This window comes from Odocoileus virginianus, chromosome 8, assembly GCF_023699985.2.
Source record: "Odocoileus virginianus isolate 20LAN1187 ecotype Illinois chromosome 8, Ovbor_1.2, whole genome shotgun sequence".
Lineage (NCBI taxonomy): Eukaryota > Metazoa > Chordata > Mammalia > Artiodactyla > Cervidae > Odocoileus > Odocoileus virginianus.
The window spans coordinates 79,101,951-79,116,246 of NC_069681.1; the positions used below are offsets into that span (position 1 = coordinate 79,101,951).

At 42.8% G+C, this 14,296-nt stretch overlaps 2 long non-coding RNA genes across 21 annotated transcripts in view; one reads left to right on the forward strand and one right to left on the reverse strand.

The window, feature by feature from the left end:
- LOC110152184 (uncharacterized) overlaps positions 1 to 8,575 on the forward strand; it is an 82,923-nt gene extending 74,348 nt beyond the window's left edge. For both annotated transcript variants that reach the window (XR_011489171.1, XR_011489172.1), the window contains exon 3: positions 8,139 to 8,575. This is a non-coding gene — a long non-coding RNA (uncharacterized lncRNA). The remainder of the gene's footprint in view (positions 1 to 8,138) is intronic.
- The window catches only part of LOC110127127 (uncharacterized), a 603,755-nt gene that overhangs the window by 74,272 nt on the left and 515,187 nt on the right, over positions 1 to 14,296 (reverse strand). For all 19 annotated transcript variants that reach the window (XR_011489164.1, XR_011489153.1, XR_011489154.1 and 16 more), the window contains 2 exons: positions 2,291 to 2,496; positions 692 to 768 (listed from right to left, as the gene is read on the reverse strand). This is a non-coding gene — a long non-coding RNA (uncharacterized lncRNA). The remainder of the gene's footprint in view (positions 1 to 691; positions 769 to 2,290; positions 2,497 to 14,296) is intronic.

The following is a 14,296-nucleotide window of genomic DNA, read 5'->3' on the forward strand; positions in this document are numbered from 1 at the left end:
AAATACTACATAGGCCATCAGCAACAAAAGAAATTCTACTCTTCTTCCTACATTGTAAATTGTCTGCTTATATTTTAATGCTTTTTCCTTTCTTCTCTAGTGGTGCAAGTTTTTTTTTTTTTAATTTGTTTTACCTGCCTTTAAGCTAAATACATGTCATAAAGCCATGTAGAGTTAAAATCTTGCAAATCTGGGAGCATTAAGAGAGAAAAATTGTTCCCTTATGACCCTTAGGAAGACAATTCCAGCCCAGAGAGTGAATGAGCATATGTACCTAGGGTAATAAGCATCTCATTTCAATATATCTGCATAGAAGGTAATAAAGTACCCAGGCTGGGTCCCCTAGTGAGCCACAGGGGTAAGACAGCGGCACTAAATGTTTCACTGCTTCTGATGGAGTGTCTTTAATGCTGGATGCTTTGAAAGATGATAAGCAAAAAGCTCCCTGTTGTCCTATGTAGTCTCACAGGCAGACAACTTGACAACAGCAATATTTTGCAGAGAACCACACCCCAGTGTTCCAAGACTGGGAACACCTTGACCTAGAAGCACAAAAATATTAATTGGTCTTTGAGTAGGGGCTCCCTCCAATGGGCAAGACTCCTGGTACTCAGACAGCATCTGAGCTAAAAGTCAACACTCCCTGAACTGTACAGCAGGTAAAGCCTGTACTCTGTCAGGAGTAACTTACCTTTTAACTCACACTGGTGTTACTTCCTTTCTCCGCAATATCACACCTTCCATAAGGAGTTAGAGGTCTCTGAGTGCCTGGAGAAAAAAGTGGTAATGAGTTTGCATCACCCTTGTAAGAATAACTTGAACAGGCAGTTTCATCTAGGTGTCAGTGATGAGAGCAGACACAAAAAACAATGTTCAGCCATGGAATTTCAGACCCTGGGGAAGATGAATTAGCAGCAAGATATGGGGTAGGGTCCCCATGCCTCTTACAATGCATTGTTCAAATCATAGTCCCCACGGTGCCTGTGTTTAGAGTCAATTCTTAGGACTTATCATTTGAAATGGACACTGCCATTTCCTACATTAAAAGGATCCTCTAGTGGGGTTGGTCACCCTCAAGTGATGGGATGTGGGAGGATCAATGTAGAGTAAGGAGAGTTGTCGGCTAATGTCAGGTTTCTTCACTGTTTACCTGAAACTATCACAGCATTGTTAATCAGATATACTCCAGTACAAAATGTCTTTGGTGTTAAAACATAAAATTTTATAAATTAAATAAGTTTTTAAAAAAAGGTTTCTGAGGGTCAACCAGCCAATGAGAATGCCCAGCAGACCATGACCAGAAAAATGACTTCCTTTGGAAAATAGTAAAAGCCTTCACCATATTATCTTGTGCCCTTTTGAAGGAAATTTTACTCTTGTATGTTCTTCCTGTTAATACCAGAGAGCTCAGATGCAAACAAGTCCCACTGAAATTCTATTGGCAGAACCTAAGCACAAATGGGTACTCATGTCCTTGACCAAAACTTCAGGGTCTTCAAGTGTTTCTCATCTGGCAGATATCCAAAAGCTTGCGCTACTGTTAAATCTCCTGTCTCAACTTCCTTGATGCTCAACTTGCTTGATGTCGAAGTCATCAAAATTCAACTTGATCATGCACCAAGCAGCTTTCTCTCAATTTCAAGGGAGAGAAAAATTTAGTTGATACAGATGCCTTCAATTCACATCAAGTCAAGATATGTTGAATGAATGCCTCCTATGGGAGGAAAGGCAAAGGGGAAGCAGAGGAACAAGGAGGAGGAGGAGAAGCAGCAGAAGCACCAGCTGAAGAAGGAGGAGAGAGAGGAAGGGCAGGAGCAGATGGAAGCAGGGCAGAAGCAGAGAGAGAGGGGTCAGGGGAGAAGGAGGTGAAGTCAAGTGGAAACTGCCCTCAGCTGCACTGAGCATCACTGCTGCGAACATCTTCCCCGTCATCCTCAGATGCTGGCCTCCAATCGTGTGGTGATGACCCCTAGTCACATTTACTCATACATAGGAGCTCGCATATTTCCATGACATTCACCATTTGGTTCCAATGTAGCCAACTGTCAGCATCATTTGGAAGAAGAGTCTAGTTCCTTCCCCTCCAGGAAGTGCAAAGTGTCCTATAATATGTATAAACGGCTGTGATGGTACAGCAAGAGACATTTGCTTCCAGATTTTATTTTGCTTTTGATCAAGTTGAATTTCGATAACTTTGTCATCAAGCATAATTAACAAAAATAATGTAATTATGGAGTACATAGCACAGGTGAAACTTAATTATTTGGACTCCCAGGAAATGAGCTCTTACCAGCAAAGTAGCAACTTGAAGGAGGACCAGGAAACCGAGTGTCATCCTCTCTGATTTAGCAGTGATGCCATCTGTACTGGGCTGAGTCCAAGCAAGCAAGCAGCCAGCCAGGAGGCTAAATGCAGGAGCAGTGGGTCACAACCCCAGGGAACATCTGGTCCCTTGAGTAGCCAAGGCAATTCCATAAATGGTGAGAGCCAGTGGGCCTTCAGAGAAAACATAAAAAATGAAAAGTTTAACATTTTTCTCCTGCCAGCTATCCTACCCTACTTTGACTTTCTTTCACAAGAAAATACAAAGCAGAGCATATAATAAAATAGTTGATATAGACTGTGTCCCCCCCAATTCACATGTTCAAACCTTACACCCAGTGTAATGATATTTGGAGGTGGGGCTTTGGGGTGTCGAAGAACAGACCCTCCAGGAATGGGGTTAGTGCTCTTATACAAGAGACCCTAAAAAGCGCCTTTACCTCTTCCTCCGGGTGAAAACTGTCATATGAGAACCAGGAAGCTGGTGCTCACCACACACTATACCTGCCAGCACCTTGAATTTGGACCTTCCTGCCCCTCTAACTGTGAGAAGTAATACCATAGTCGCACAGTCTGTGTTATTTTGTTACAGCAACCCAAACAGACTTAGACAGTGGTAAGTAGGGGAAAAGTTTTCTGGTAACCAGTGTGTAATTTGAGAACAGAACCAGCAGAATGCACAGCACCAAGTTGTGTTCAGTTTAATACGCGCGTTTGCCCATTAGTTCTGCACCAACTTGGGATTGGACTTGGGACACATTCCTATCAAGACCAGACCCAGAGATCACAGAGAGTTCTGAGTTTTCCCGCCCTTCAAACCAGGGGATTTTAGAAGCTGGTTCAGAGACCGAGTCCTCAGAGGATAGTCCCAAAGTTGGCAGCTGGACAGAGACGAGAAGTGGGAGATCCTGGCTTATGTCTGCCATCAGATAAAATTAACATTTGTTCACTATGGAAAGCAGTATGGAGGTCCCCTAAAAAACTAGAAACAGAGTTACCTGTATGATCGTGCAATCCCATTCCTGGGCATATAACCAAAGAAAACTCTAGTTTGAAAAGATACATGCACCCCAGTGTTTGCAGCAGCACTATTTACAATAGCCAGGGCATGGAAGCAACCTAAACTGTTCATTGACCCATTGACAGATGAACAACAAAGGCGTGGTATGTGTGTGTGTGTGTGTGTGTGTGTGTACATATACACACATAATACGCACATACATTACAGAATGGAATGTTACTCAGTCACAAAAAAGAATGAAATAATACCATTTACAGCAACAAATATGGACCTAGAGATTATCATGCTAAGTGAAGTAAGCCAAACAGAGAAAGACAAATATCATATGACATCACTTACATGCGGAGTCTAAAAAATGGTATAAGTGAACTTGTTTACAAAACAGATATAGACTCACAGACATAGAAAACAAACTTAGAGTTACCAAAGGGGAATGGAAGAGGGATAAGTTAGGAGTTTGGGAGCAACATATACATGCCACTGTATATAATAAGATAATGAACAAGGCCAACTGTATAGCACAGAGAACTATATTCAATATCATGTAATAACCTACAGTGGAAAATAATTTGAAAAAGGAATATATATATATATATATATATATATATATCCATATATGTATGTATAACTGAATCACTTTGTTGCATACCTGAAATAGAGCATTTTAAATTACACCCCAATTTAAAAGTTTAAAAATAGTTTAAAAAATAACATTTGTGCCAAAATTCCAAGTAGTAGCTCACTTCAGTTTGTGCATTCAGCAGAAGTACAAGGGATAGGGAGAAAGAATAAGCAATGCCAGGTATCTTTGGAGCAGTCATTAAAGTCTCCTCATGTAGGATGCAAATGAGTTTTTCTTTGGATTTTGATCTTAGTTTCACCTCAAAAGGAAAATGCCTTTTTATTTGGCTTGTTTGCAATTTTTTTAAACTTATTTTGTAAATATTTCATAATATTTAAAACCGTATATAATGAGGACTGCATGCTCTTGCAGCAGAAAATAACTAATAATACTTGGCACTTAACAGCACTTTTCATCATTTAATCGCTTTGTAGACATTAATTAAGGAAAAGGTATTTCATCTTTTTAAAGTTGCTGTTAGGCTCCTGTCAGTGAATTTCATGAATGTCAGTTGCAACAGGAAGTGAAATATGTAAATCCAAAATACAAATTTGCCAAAGTTTTTCTTGAAAGGTAAAAATAAGCCTTTGTATGTTTTCCATTATACTTTTCCCTTTGAATAAGTTTACAAACAACTTTTATTCATGGCTCTATATTAAAATTGGGTTTTCTTTGGTTATAGCTACTGTGATATCATATTAAATACTTCATATTTTATGAAGTATTTTCAATTATTCAAATGTAAAAGCTTCATAAATAAAGGCACCAGAACTACTCATATTCCAGGAGAAACATTTGTTCAGTTGGCAAAGGCAGAGTAGGTCCCTTCTTTTCCTTCCAGGAAAGCAGAAGTTGGTTTAGCAAGAGAGATGATCCTTTTAGTCATTCTCCCTCCCTCCCTCTACAGGGACAAACACGCTTATCTCCAGGGTGAAACTCATGGCTTGTTTCAATTATCCTTCCAGAACTCTTTCTCTCCATCTGTTTCCAATGTTTAGAATTTTTAAGATAATCCTTTTATCATATAATTTGATGCAATAAACATTGCCTCCTACTTCTCATACAAAATAGTTGCATACAGGTCAGGATCCTCAGCATTTCTCTTCATTTCCATCCTCACCTGCATTTACCTCTTTCACTTCTGTCTTGGAGACTAGCTCCTCAGTCAAGCTCATTTCTCCATCAACACTCAGTATTTCCCTTTGATTCCTCCAGCAGTCAACTCCTTCTTTATAGAAGTATGTCATTAACATCTATCTTCCTTCTGATTCCTTGCAGGAATTCTTTACATGCAAACCATACCATGCCCTCTAGGTACTATCTTGTTCTCTCTTCCTGTTGGGCTTCCCACAAGAGCAGCCTTCCATATGAGCAGCCTACATCATCATCTCCATTTCCTCGCTCCCATTTATTCTTAAAATATACAACCTGCTTTCTGCTCTCACAACTCCATGTTGGCACCCCATGAGGCACACCAGCCACCACCTACCAGCCAACTCCAGGAGGTACTTTCCACCCATCATCTCCTGTCTGGGCTCCTTCAATGTCGTTCTCCCCTGGTTCACCACATACAAGCTCAGTGCTCCTTTTCGGTCTTTTTCAGGTTCCATTTTCCCTGAATGTTTGTGTTTCCAGGAATTCTGCCCTATGAATTCTAATCACTGTCTTCATCCTCTCTGAGGGACTCTATCGATCCTAGGCCACGCCTGCATTCACATGCTTTGCCCCGTTCTGCTCTGTTTTCCCATTGTTTCCTCTGCCTGGGGTGTCATTCATTCTTGATGAGCCTAAAGAACGGCTTACCAAGACCCAGTTCAAACAGAATTCTCCAATGTGCATTCTTTCTTCTCTCCAACCCCCACCTCCCCCAACCCTGACAGAATTAGTTGTCTCTCTCCAGCACTCCCATGGCATCTTACATGTATTTGTGTATATGTGAATGGTGCGTGTTTATGTATGTCTGTGTGTGTGCATGTGTGTGTTGCTTAAGTTATGTGTGACTCTTTGTGACTATAGCCCACCAGGCTCCTCTGTCCATGGGATTCTCCAGACAAGAATACTGGAGTGGGTTGCCAAGCCCTCCTCCAGGGGACCTTCCTGATCCACGGATCAAACCAACACCTCTTATGTCTCTTGCATTGGCAGGCGGGTCGTTTACCACTAGCGCCGCCTGGGAAGACGTGTGTGTGTGTGTGTGTGTGTGTGTGTATGTGTGTGTGTGTGTGTGTGTGTGTGTGTGTGTGTGTGTATTACATATAATACCACAAGATTTGTCAAGGAAAGGGATTCCAGCTTAACTATCTTTGAATTCTCAGCACATAGAATAGTTGCAATAAGTCATATTAAGATGACTGTTTCATATTAGAGGACAGGAGAGAATAATAATGTGGATTTGGTTCAAGGTTACTTTTTCTTTGTTTTACACCCAAAGCAGCTAATGAATATGGCAAAGGTTATAAATCAGATAAGGACAGTGGGGCTGAATGTAGTTCCCATTGTTTCTCTTTGTATCTCACAGAGATGTGGCCAGTTTTTAACTTTACAACTCAGTTAAGTAACATACAGCTTAATAGCCAGAATCCTAGCAGCAGACTGCTTGTTGTGCCAAAACTGGGTCAAACTTTGTCTGTACTTGTACTTTAGGGCCTAGGAATTTTCATATATATCTTTTTATCAGTTTTTCATGGTCAGGTCTACATGATTTTCATAAATATTGAATTATTAGTTAGCAAATGAATAAATGACCACTTGGCTAAAGTAACATACTGACTTGCAATCCATTGCCCAGACACCCATTGAGGGAGAGGGTAACTCAGACACCCTGAGTATGATTGGTAAAAAGCTTGTCATCATGCATTACTTGAGATACGCAGTTATCTGTGACAACCCAGGGACCTGCCAAGTCCAAGAAGACTGATTGAGTTTGAGAAATGGCATTTGCTTTCTCTTTCTCTCATTGTAATTTTGATATTTCATTCTATTTTCAGACTGGTACTGTGAATGATGATTGATCATGATTCCATTAAGAAACTCCCTTGTAAAGGAATTGGGAATAGAGTGGATGAATGCATGTGTGTATGTATGCATGTAAGTTCATTCAGAGAAACTCAATATTCATTCTGTTTCAACTGAACTTGGTGACCTGATACTTCTATTTTTATATGTATCACTTTCATACACAAAATACCAGCGCAGCTGCTGATAACTTCAGTAAGGATTTAATAACATGGCCAAATATCTCTAAAGATACAAAAGAAATACAGTTATCTAAATAATAAATGCTTATGAAGAGACTTCCATGTGCCAAGGACTATGAAAGCCTGGTCTATAGAGTCCAGGAACTTACAGATATGCCGTTAAGGCAAAATACATAACACATGAAATAGGGAAGAGTGTATTTAATCTTGTGTTAAATTATATGATTCAGATGAAATGCTACATAATAAGAAGGTTGTGTGAGCACACCATGGACCAGCACATTACTGGAGGAGAAGCAGACAGTTCTGGGTTTAAGTTCTGCCTCTACGAGTTAACTTTAATCTTAGGCAGGGCATATCTGATCTCTAAGTCCAAATTTTCTTAACTGTAGGAGTAATTCACCTATTCTATTAACTTGCCAGTTCTGTACCCTCCAGAGTTTTCTTCCATACAGTGCTGGCATCAATCAAGAGTAGGTGAGGCAATATGAATGCAAACATATTTAATTTGTTTATGACATGTGTGAAAGCATTAGTCACTCAGTCGTGTCTGACTCTTTGCAAGCCCATTGACTATAAGCACGCCAGGCTCCTCTGTTCATGGATTTCTCCAGTCTAGAGTACTGGAGTAGGTAGCTATTCCCTTCTCCAGGGGATCTTCCCCAACCCTGGGATCGAACCCAAGTTTCCCACATTGCAGGCAGATTCTTTACCATCTGAGTCACCAGGGAAGCCCCTTGTCTGTGATGATTATGATCAAATCAGAGAAAGATGCAAATCATCTCTTCCCAAGAGGTACCTGTGCACTCAGTCTCAGCCCGACTCTTGTCCATAAAGCCCAAAGTCTCCCTCTTTAGGATCTGCTGCTCTATCATCCAAACTCCTCCCAAACCTGTCTCTCAACCTTCACCCAATTTTGGAGCAAGTATGGCTACACACTATTCCCCTTTGATTACTATTTCTTGTTCACTTGCAGGTATACAATTATGACCATGATGTGGAGCCAACCATGTGAAGACAGGGGGAGTGTTTCTTGGAGGAAGAAGCAATAATTTCAAAGCTCTGAGGGAGAAACAAGTGGGATGTGTTCAAGCGAGACAAAACAGTCCAGTATACTTGGGACAGGAGAGTGATGGAGGCAGTGAGGGAACGTGGGGGAGGGAGCAGCAGGCAGCAGATTCAGCAGGAAACAGGGATTTCTTCTAAGAGCAACACAACGTCATAGCAGGTTTAGGCAGTGGGGTGACTTGACTAGTTTCATGATTCATTCGTACTGTTGGGTCTTTTTGAAGGAGCGAGAGGGAAATCATGGAACGGGTTAGAAAACTATTTCCATGCTCTCAGCTGGGGATGATGATGTTTAGCCTGAGGTTATGGCAACAGACTTTGAACAAAAGGAAGGACTCGACATATATTAAACAGAGATACTAAAAATATGTTTCCAACAAGTGTGATGCATTGAAGCAATGGAAAGGCCAGTGTCCCCGGGAACTGAGCCAGAAGAGGGATGGAAGTCTGGGGGGTAAGCGGGGATCCCATCACAGACACCAAGTTACGAAACTTGCTGTCATGTTTGGCAGAATCTGCTGTCAAATTAGACATGGGAGGCAAAGGAAAAGAGATGAAGCAAAGGGAACCCAGTTCCAGGCCTGTGGCCAGAGCAGCTCAAGATCTAGTTGTACCATTTGTTGAGAAGAGAAGTCCTGGCAAAGAGTGTATTTGGGGAGGTGGAATCCAGAGTTCTGTTTTAGATGTGATAAGACAAGGATATGTAACAATAGTATGGTTGCTGGACCAACCAAATGGCTGAAGACACATAAAGCACTTTATCAATGAGACTTGTACATGGTAAGAACTCAAAAAGCTTTAACTGCTACTTTCATTGTCAACATTACTATACACATAACTATCTTCATCAACTAAAAAGCTTACTAAAAGGCAGCCCCAATCTTCTATGACCTCACTTTCCATCCGTTACTGATACTAACAGTGTAGGATGCATTTTGTAGAAAATGTCAGCTGGCTTCTCTCCCTTTTGCACACACAATCAATTGTTTTGTGAATGGAGATGAAGCGGAGCAGAGGTAACCGACATGTACCAAGTCCCTCTGCATCAGGTTTGTTTTTTTAATTTTCTTTCCCCCTTGAAGATTAAGGGTTTTTCACAGATGGATTACATTCTTCTCATCATTAGTTAAGCCCATCTTAGTGGAAATTCCACTTAGGAACGTATCTGAGAAAGGCAAATCAATTTGACTATGCAGAGAGCTTCACTTCATATAGAATTAGAGTATCTGTTTGACAGGAAACAGAGGTGGAAGATCCACGTCTGCTCCCACACCCGCCCCTCCCCACTCCGGTTGATAAACAGTCACCCTCTTGACATGTCCATATGCCCAGAAAGGAGCAGCAACGCAGAAAATAATTGCAACACGCAACACATAATTTTCACTTGCCCTCAGGACATAAAATGCACCAGGCCACCTTCTGTGAGTTGGCTGAGAGGGAGCAATGATTTAGAGCCTCACTCTTTATTTATCAACATCCCTGGAGCAGAAAGCAAAATGAATAATCCGTGAATGGACATCACTTCCAGACAATGTGCCTCTAAAAATGAAAGCTGAAAAGGACAAACATCTGTGTTGAATGTAGTCCTGGATTTCTCTGGGTGGTGGGTTGGCAAATATGGATGTACTTGGCCATTCTTCCAAGCACCAGGAAGGATGCACAGGCTGAGGCGGTCAATCACTGCAATGTTCTGAACGCCAGTGGCCCATCAGCACACCTGGGTGCCGCGTGGGACAACTCAGATGCTGCTCTGGATAGTGGTCAGGGCCTGGAAATTCCAGATGAATTTCTCAGGCTGAGTCTGATTCATCCAAAATCTTAGGTCTTCATATGGTTCACACTGGCTGATTGTCTGCCCTGCAAGAAGCTTAATTTATCATTTTTAATTGACAAGGAAATGCTGAATTCAATCAAAGGCAGATGTAAGAAGGGCTGGGAGTCATTGAAAATGCTACTGGGGAAAGGTCTACACCCCGAAATGGTATTTGGCTCTTAAGGAAGCACAGATGAGGCTGGCATATTTGGGAATGTGTGTTGCTTCTTGTGACTGTGCCTCATTTCCTGCATCACCTGTACATCATATTGGTGACATTTTCTCTGGTAATTACACATTTTCTTCCAGCAGCAGAGGGAATGTGCTGTGGAAGGCACAGGACTGTCAGCCCATGAGCTAGTGCTTTTCAGGAAGCTTAAACGAGGACCCCTAGGGTCCAGATGTGTTCTTCTTCAGAGAATAATGCATAGCACAAGCAGAAGAGCCCATAAATGGAATCTTGAAAAATCTAAAGCAGAAGTACTGAGTGTTTAAGACTGAGATGTCAAAGCAGCCGCCCCCAAAAGAAAACAGGTTGCAATCCATCCACAATGCTCTGCACATCGCGGCAACAATAGGATCATAAGGGGGCAGGGATTCTCATATTTAATACATATGTCCTGAATATGCACTTGAGAACAGACTCCAGGATGTAGGGTTGGGTACAGTGAGACAAGGTGGAGTGTAATCACAGAAAGCACATTGAGAAATCATTGTCCCTCTCTTTTCTTTTTTTTTTAATTAGAAGAAAAGTTATTCATCTTAAATAAGTGTCAACCTGGGTCAAGTCTTCTTTCAGGGAGCTAACTAAGCCAAACCTCTTAATTATGATCACAGCAGTCCTGTGTGATGAAATCTCCATAAGGCCTGCTTGTGCACTATTCAGTTGAGAGGACTGAATTATATTTGTCCCAGCGTCCTGATCTCAAGGTTTATTTAAGACTGTAAAAGTTTCATGCTCCTATCACTTGTAAGAAAGGTAAGAAAAAGACCAAATTGGCCTGCAGCCTCCTGGTGTGGTCCCTCCCTGAGGTTGGTAAACTCGAGTCTCCTTTGGAGTTCCAAAACTTCATGTGTGTGTGTGTGTGAGTGTGTGTGTGTGTGTGTGGCCACACTGCACAGCTTTCACGATCTTAGTTCCCCAACCAGGTATCGAACATGGGCCTCTACCAGTGAAAGCGTGGAGTCATAACCACTGGACCACCAGGGAATTCCTGTGTTCCAAAACTGTATCTCCAGATCCTTCTTTTCAGCAACATGCAATCTGTGACAGCAAATGGCACCAGGAACAAAACAAGAGGGAGATCTCCCTGGCCAATAATGGTCCCTCTTCATTCAGGACCTGGGTCCGTGGAAAGAAATCACACAATTTCAGAATCTCCCAGGTATTGAATACCGCAAATTCCTCAAAGATCTTTTAATGCATGAACCAGTGCCAAGGTAAACAGAGGCAAAAGGGTTGCCCTCTATGGGAGCATATATTAATCTATCCCCGTGGGCTCTGCTCACGTAAACGACAGCCCAGTGAGAGTCCCGTATTAACTCTGCCTGAGGGAAACGGGGAGGTGGGGCCCTGGGCCCCTCCCCTGGGCACCAACACCACCAGTGAGGATGCAGGGAGACAGGGTGTTGTCTTATAACCAGAGTCATATGTTGTCTGCCGTGTCTTTGCTCTGTCCTTTTTTATTGACCCCAAAGATCCTGTCAGATGCTCTTGGTAGAAGAGGGATTACCCAACTAGAGCTGACACACTCAGCTCCAGAGCTCAAGGGACTTTGACGGATTTCTCCAGTCCATCTGTCTGGTTTTAGGGAGGGCTTGGGATGTCACCTGCCTTGCTTCCTTAAAGCAGGTAAAGTAGTTCCAGATATTGCTGGTGGATTTCAACCCCTGCACTAACTGTTTTCAGTGGGAAGAACCCACAAATTCTGCTCTGAGACACTAAAGGTGACCAGTATCAATGCCGGTTTCAACTGTGATCCCTGTGAAATGTCCTTTCAGGGCTGGATTTGTATCATGCCCCCAAGATGCCAAGAAACCAATTGCAGAGGAGAACATACATACTGATTCAGTTTCTGGACATTTTTCAGGGGTGTTGTAAGAGAAACTTACAGAATTGTGTGCTGAACTGAGTGGCTTTGACTTTCTCCAACTTCCTAGAATTGATGGAATGTCTCCATTTAAATCAGCCGGCATCAGCAAAGTGCGGAGTCTTAATGAAACTGCTTGAGATACTGACTTTAAATGACTGAACTACAGTGTCACTTTCAAAAGTAAATGTTTCAAACCCATATGGCATTTGTGGCTGTTCACGGCTCTGCTGAAAATCAGAGTTAAAACAGGATCACATTTGCAGACCAATAGGGGGCAGATGGGAGCCAGATGCCGGGGGAGAGACTCGGCCTGCCTGCCAGCTGGAGTGGCCACAGGAGGCAAACAGCCCTGATGGAGATTCTATTCTAGGCGAGCTGACAGACCACACCAGCGAGGGGCCCCCACGCCTCACTGCATTTGCAAAGATCATCAGGGTAAACCCGCAGCTCTATCTCGAGAGGGACCAGACTCTCCCTGAAAGCCTGAGGGAACACACAGCATCTTTCTTACCTGGGTCTCCACTGCAACAGCTAAGGAGAAGTGGGGAGACATGGTGATGTGGAGAGGTTATTCCAGTAGCTACATGTGAAATGGTATCATGGGCATTGCTGCAAAGCATTACTGAGGCTGTCAAATACACAATTTTAGTCTTAGAAGGATATGGTCAGGGAGACGTTTGTGCACAGACCAAGCTGCCTGGCTTGGAACCCTTCTGTAAGGAAGACTCAACTTCACAGAATACACCAGCAAGTCACTGGTCTCCTTGAGCTAAATCTCTGCTTTCCTATTCTCAACTATACAACCATGCAAAGACCTAGAAATCAGTACCAAACCATAACATGGAGGTCCAAGAACACTCAATTCTCTTTCCTCTCCAGCTCTGGTCCTACCCTAAAGGTTATTTTTCTATTCTTTGGAGTAGAAAGCATTAAACCAGGAAGCGTCTACCTGCCATGCCTTACATGTTCCACTCTTGCACAGGTCAAAACCTTTGAGGAGCTAGTGAAATATATCTGGGGGCCTGGACTTATATTAAAAGATCATGCTTACAGATGTGTGTGACAAGTCACACAGCAATTCTGAAAAATCTGGGTATGTAAAGAACCCCTGAGAAACGAGAGCAGAACAACTTAACCCCTGTGTCCACGCGTACTCACTGAGACCTTTAGACACCCGTGTGCCTCCTTGGGCCACTGGCCAGAGAGCAGCCGGCGGGCCAGGACTGAGGGATGTGAGGAAGTGTCCCAGAGGGCACGTGTGTCCTAGAGCAGCCTGACGCCAGGCAGTGAGGCACCTGCCCGCCTGGTTGGTTTTAACCAAGTGGAACAGGCTGTGCCCTAGGAGGCCTGGGAAAGTTCTTCCTTGAACTGGGTCAGGAAACATCGAACACAGGTGAGCTGTCTCTACAAAGTCAAATGTGATTTTACTGCACTTACTGATTACCAGTGTGATTCACTGGTCTCAGCCATTGGACATCTGTGTCCACAAAATGCAGGGCACTCAGCCAAATGTAGGAATGTTCTGATGAAGTTGGGAATTTGGGTGCAACATTTTCCATGCTCGGCTGAACTGCCGGTAGAAAGCAAGATGCTGCCTCATGAAAAGCACCCCAGAACGACTCACAGGATACATTTTCCTGGAATTGCTAGTGACTAAGCACTTTACCTTGCCTATTATCATGGATGAAAAAATAAAGAGATGACACTGCACAAGTAGTATTTGTATTAGCACCTTCCTTTTGAATTGCTTTTTTTCTTTTATGTTAGCCCTTCCAGAGCCTCTTTTTCTACTTTCTCATTTTGCTTTTACAACTTCCTGGTGAGAGGACAAGACTGGTATTACATAATTCCCAAGAGAGGCAAATCATACATAAACAGGTTAAAGGACTTGCTTTAGGATTCTATTACTCCAGGTTATGTATGTATCAGAGAATCCTGGCCAGACACTGGGCTGATTTTAAATAAAGAGGATTATTACAAAGGCATAGGCAAGGAGGGAAACCCCTGGGGATGGCACAAGAGGCTGGGGCTGGGAAAGGCTGCTCTTACCATCCCTTTGCCTGAGGGGCCAGAAGAAGTGGAAATCACCTAAAAGGATCCTGGAAGGAGGGTTAACTCAGCCATGGGATGTAGCCCGCCCAGAGCCAGTGGCTTGGAGGA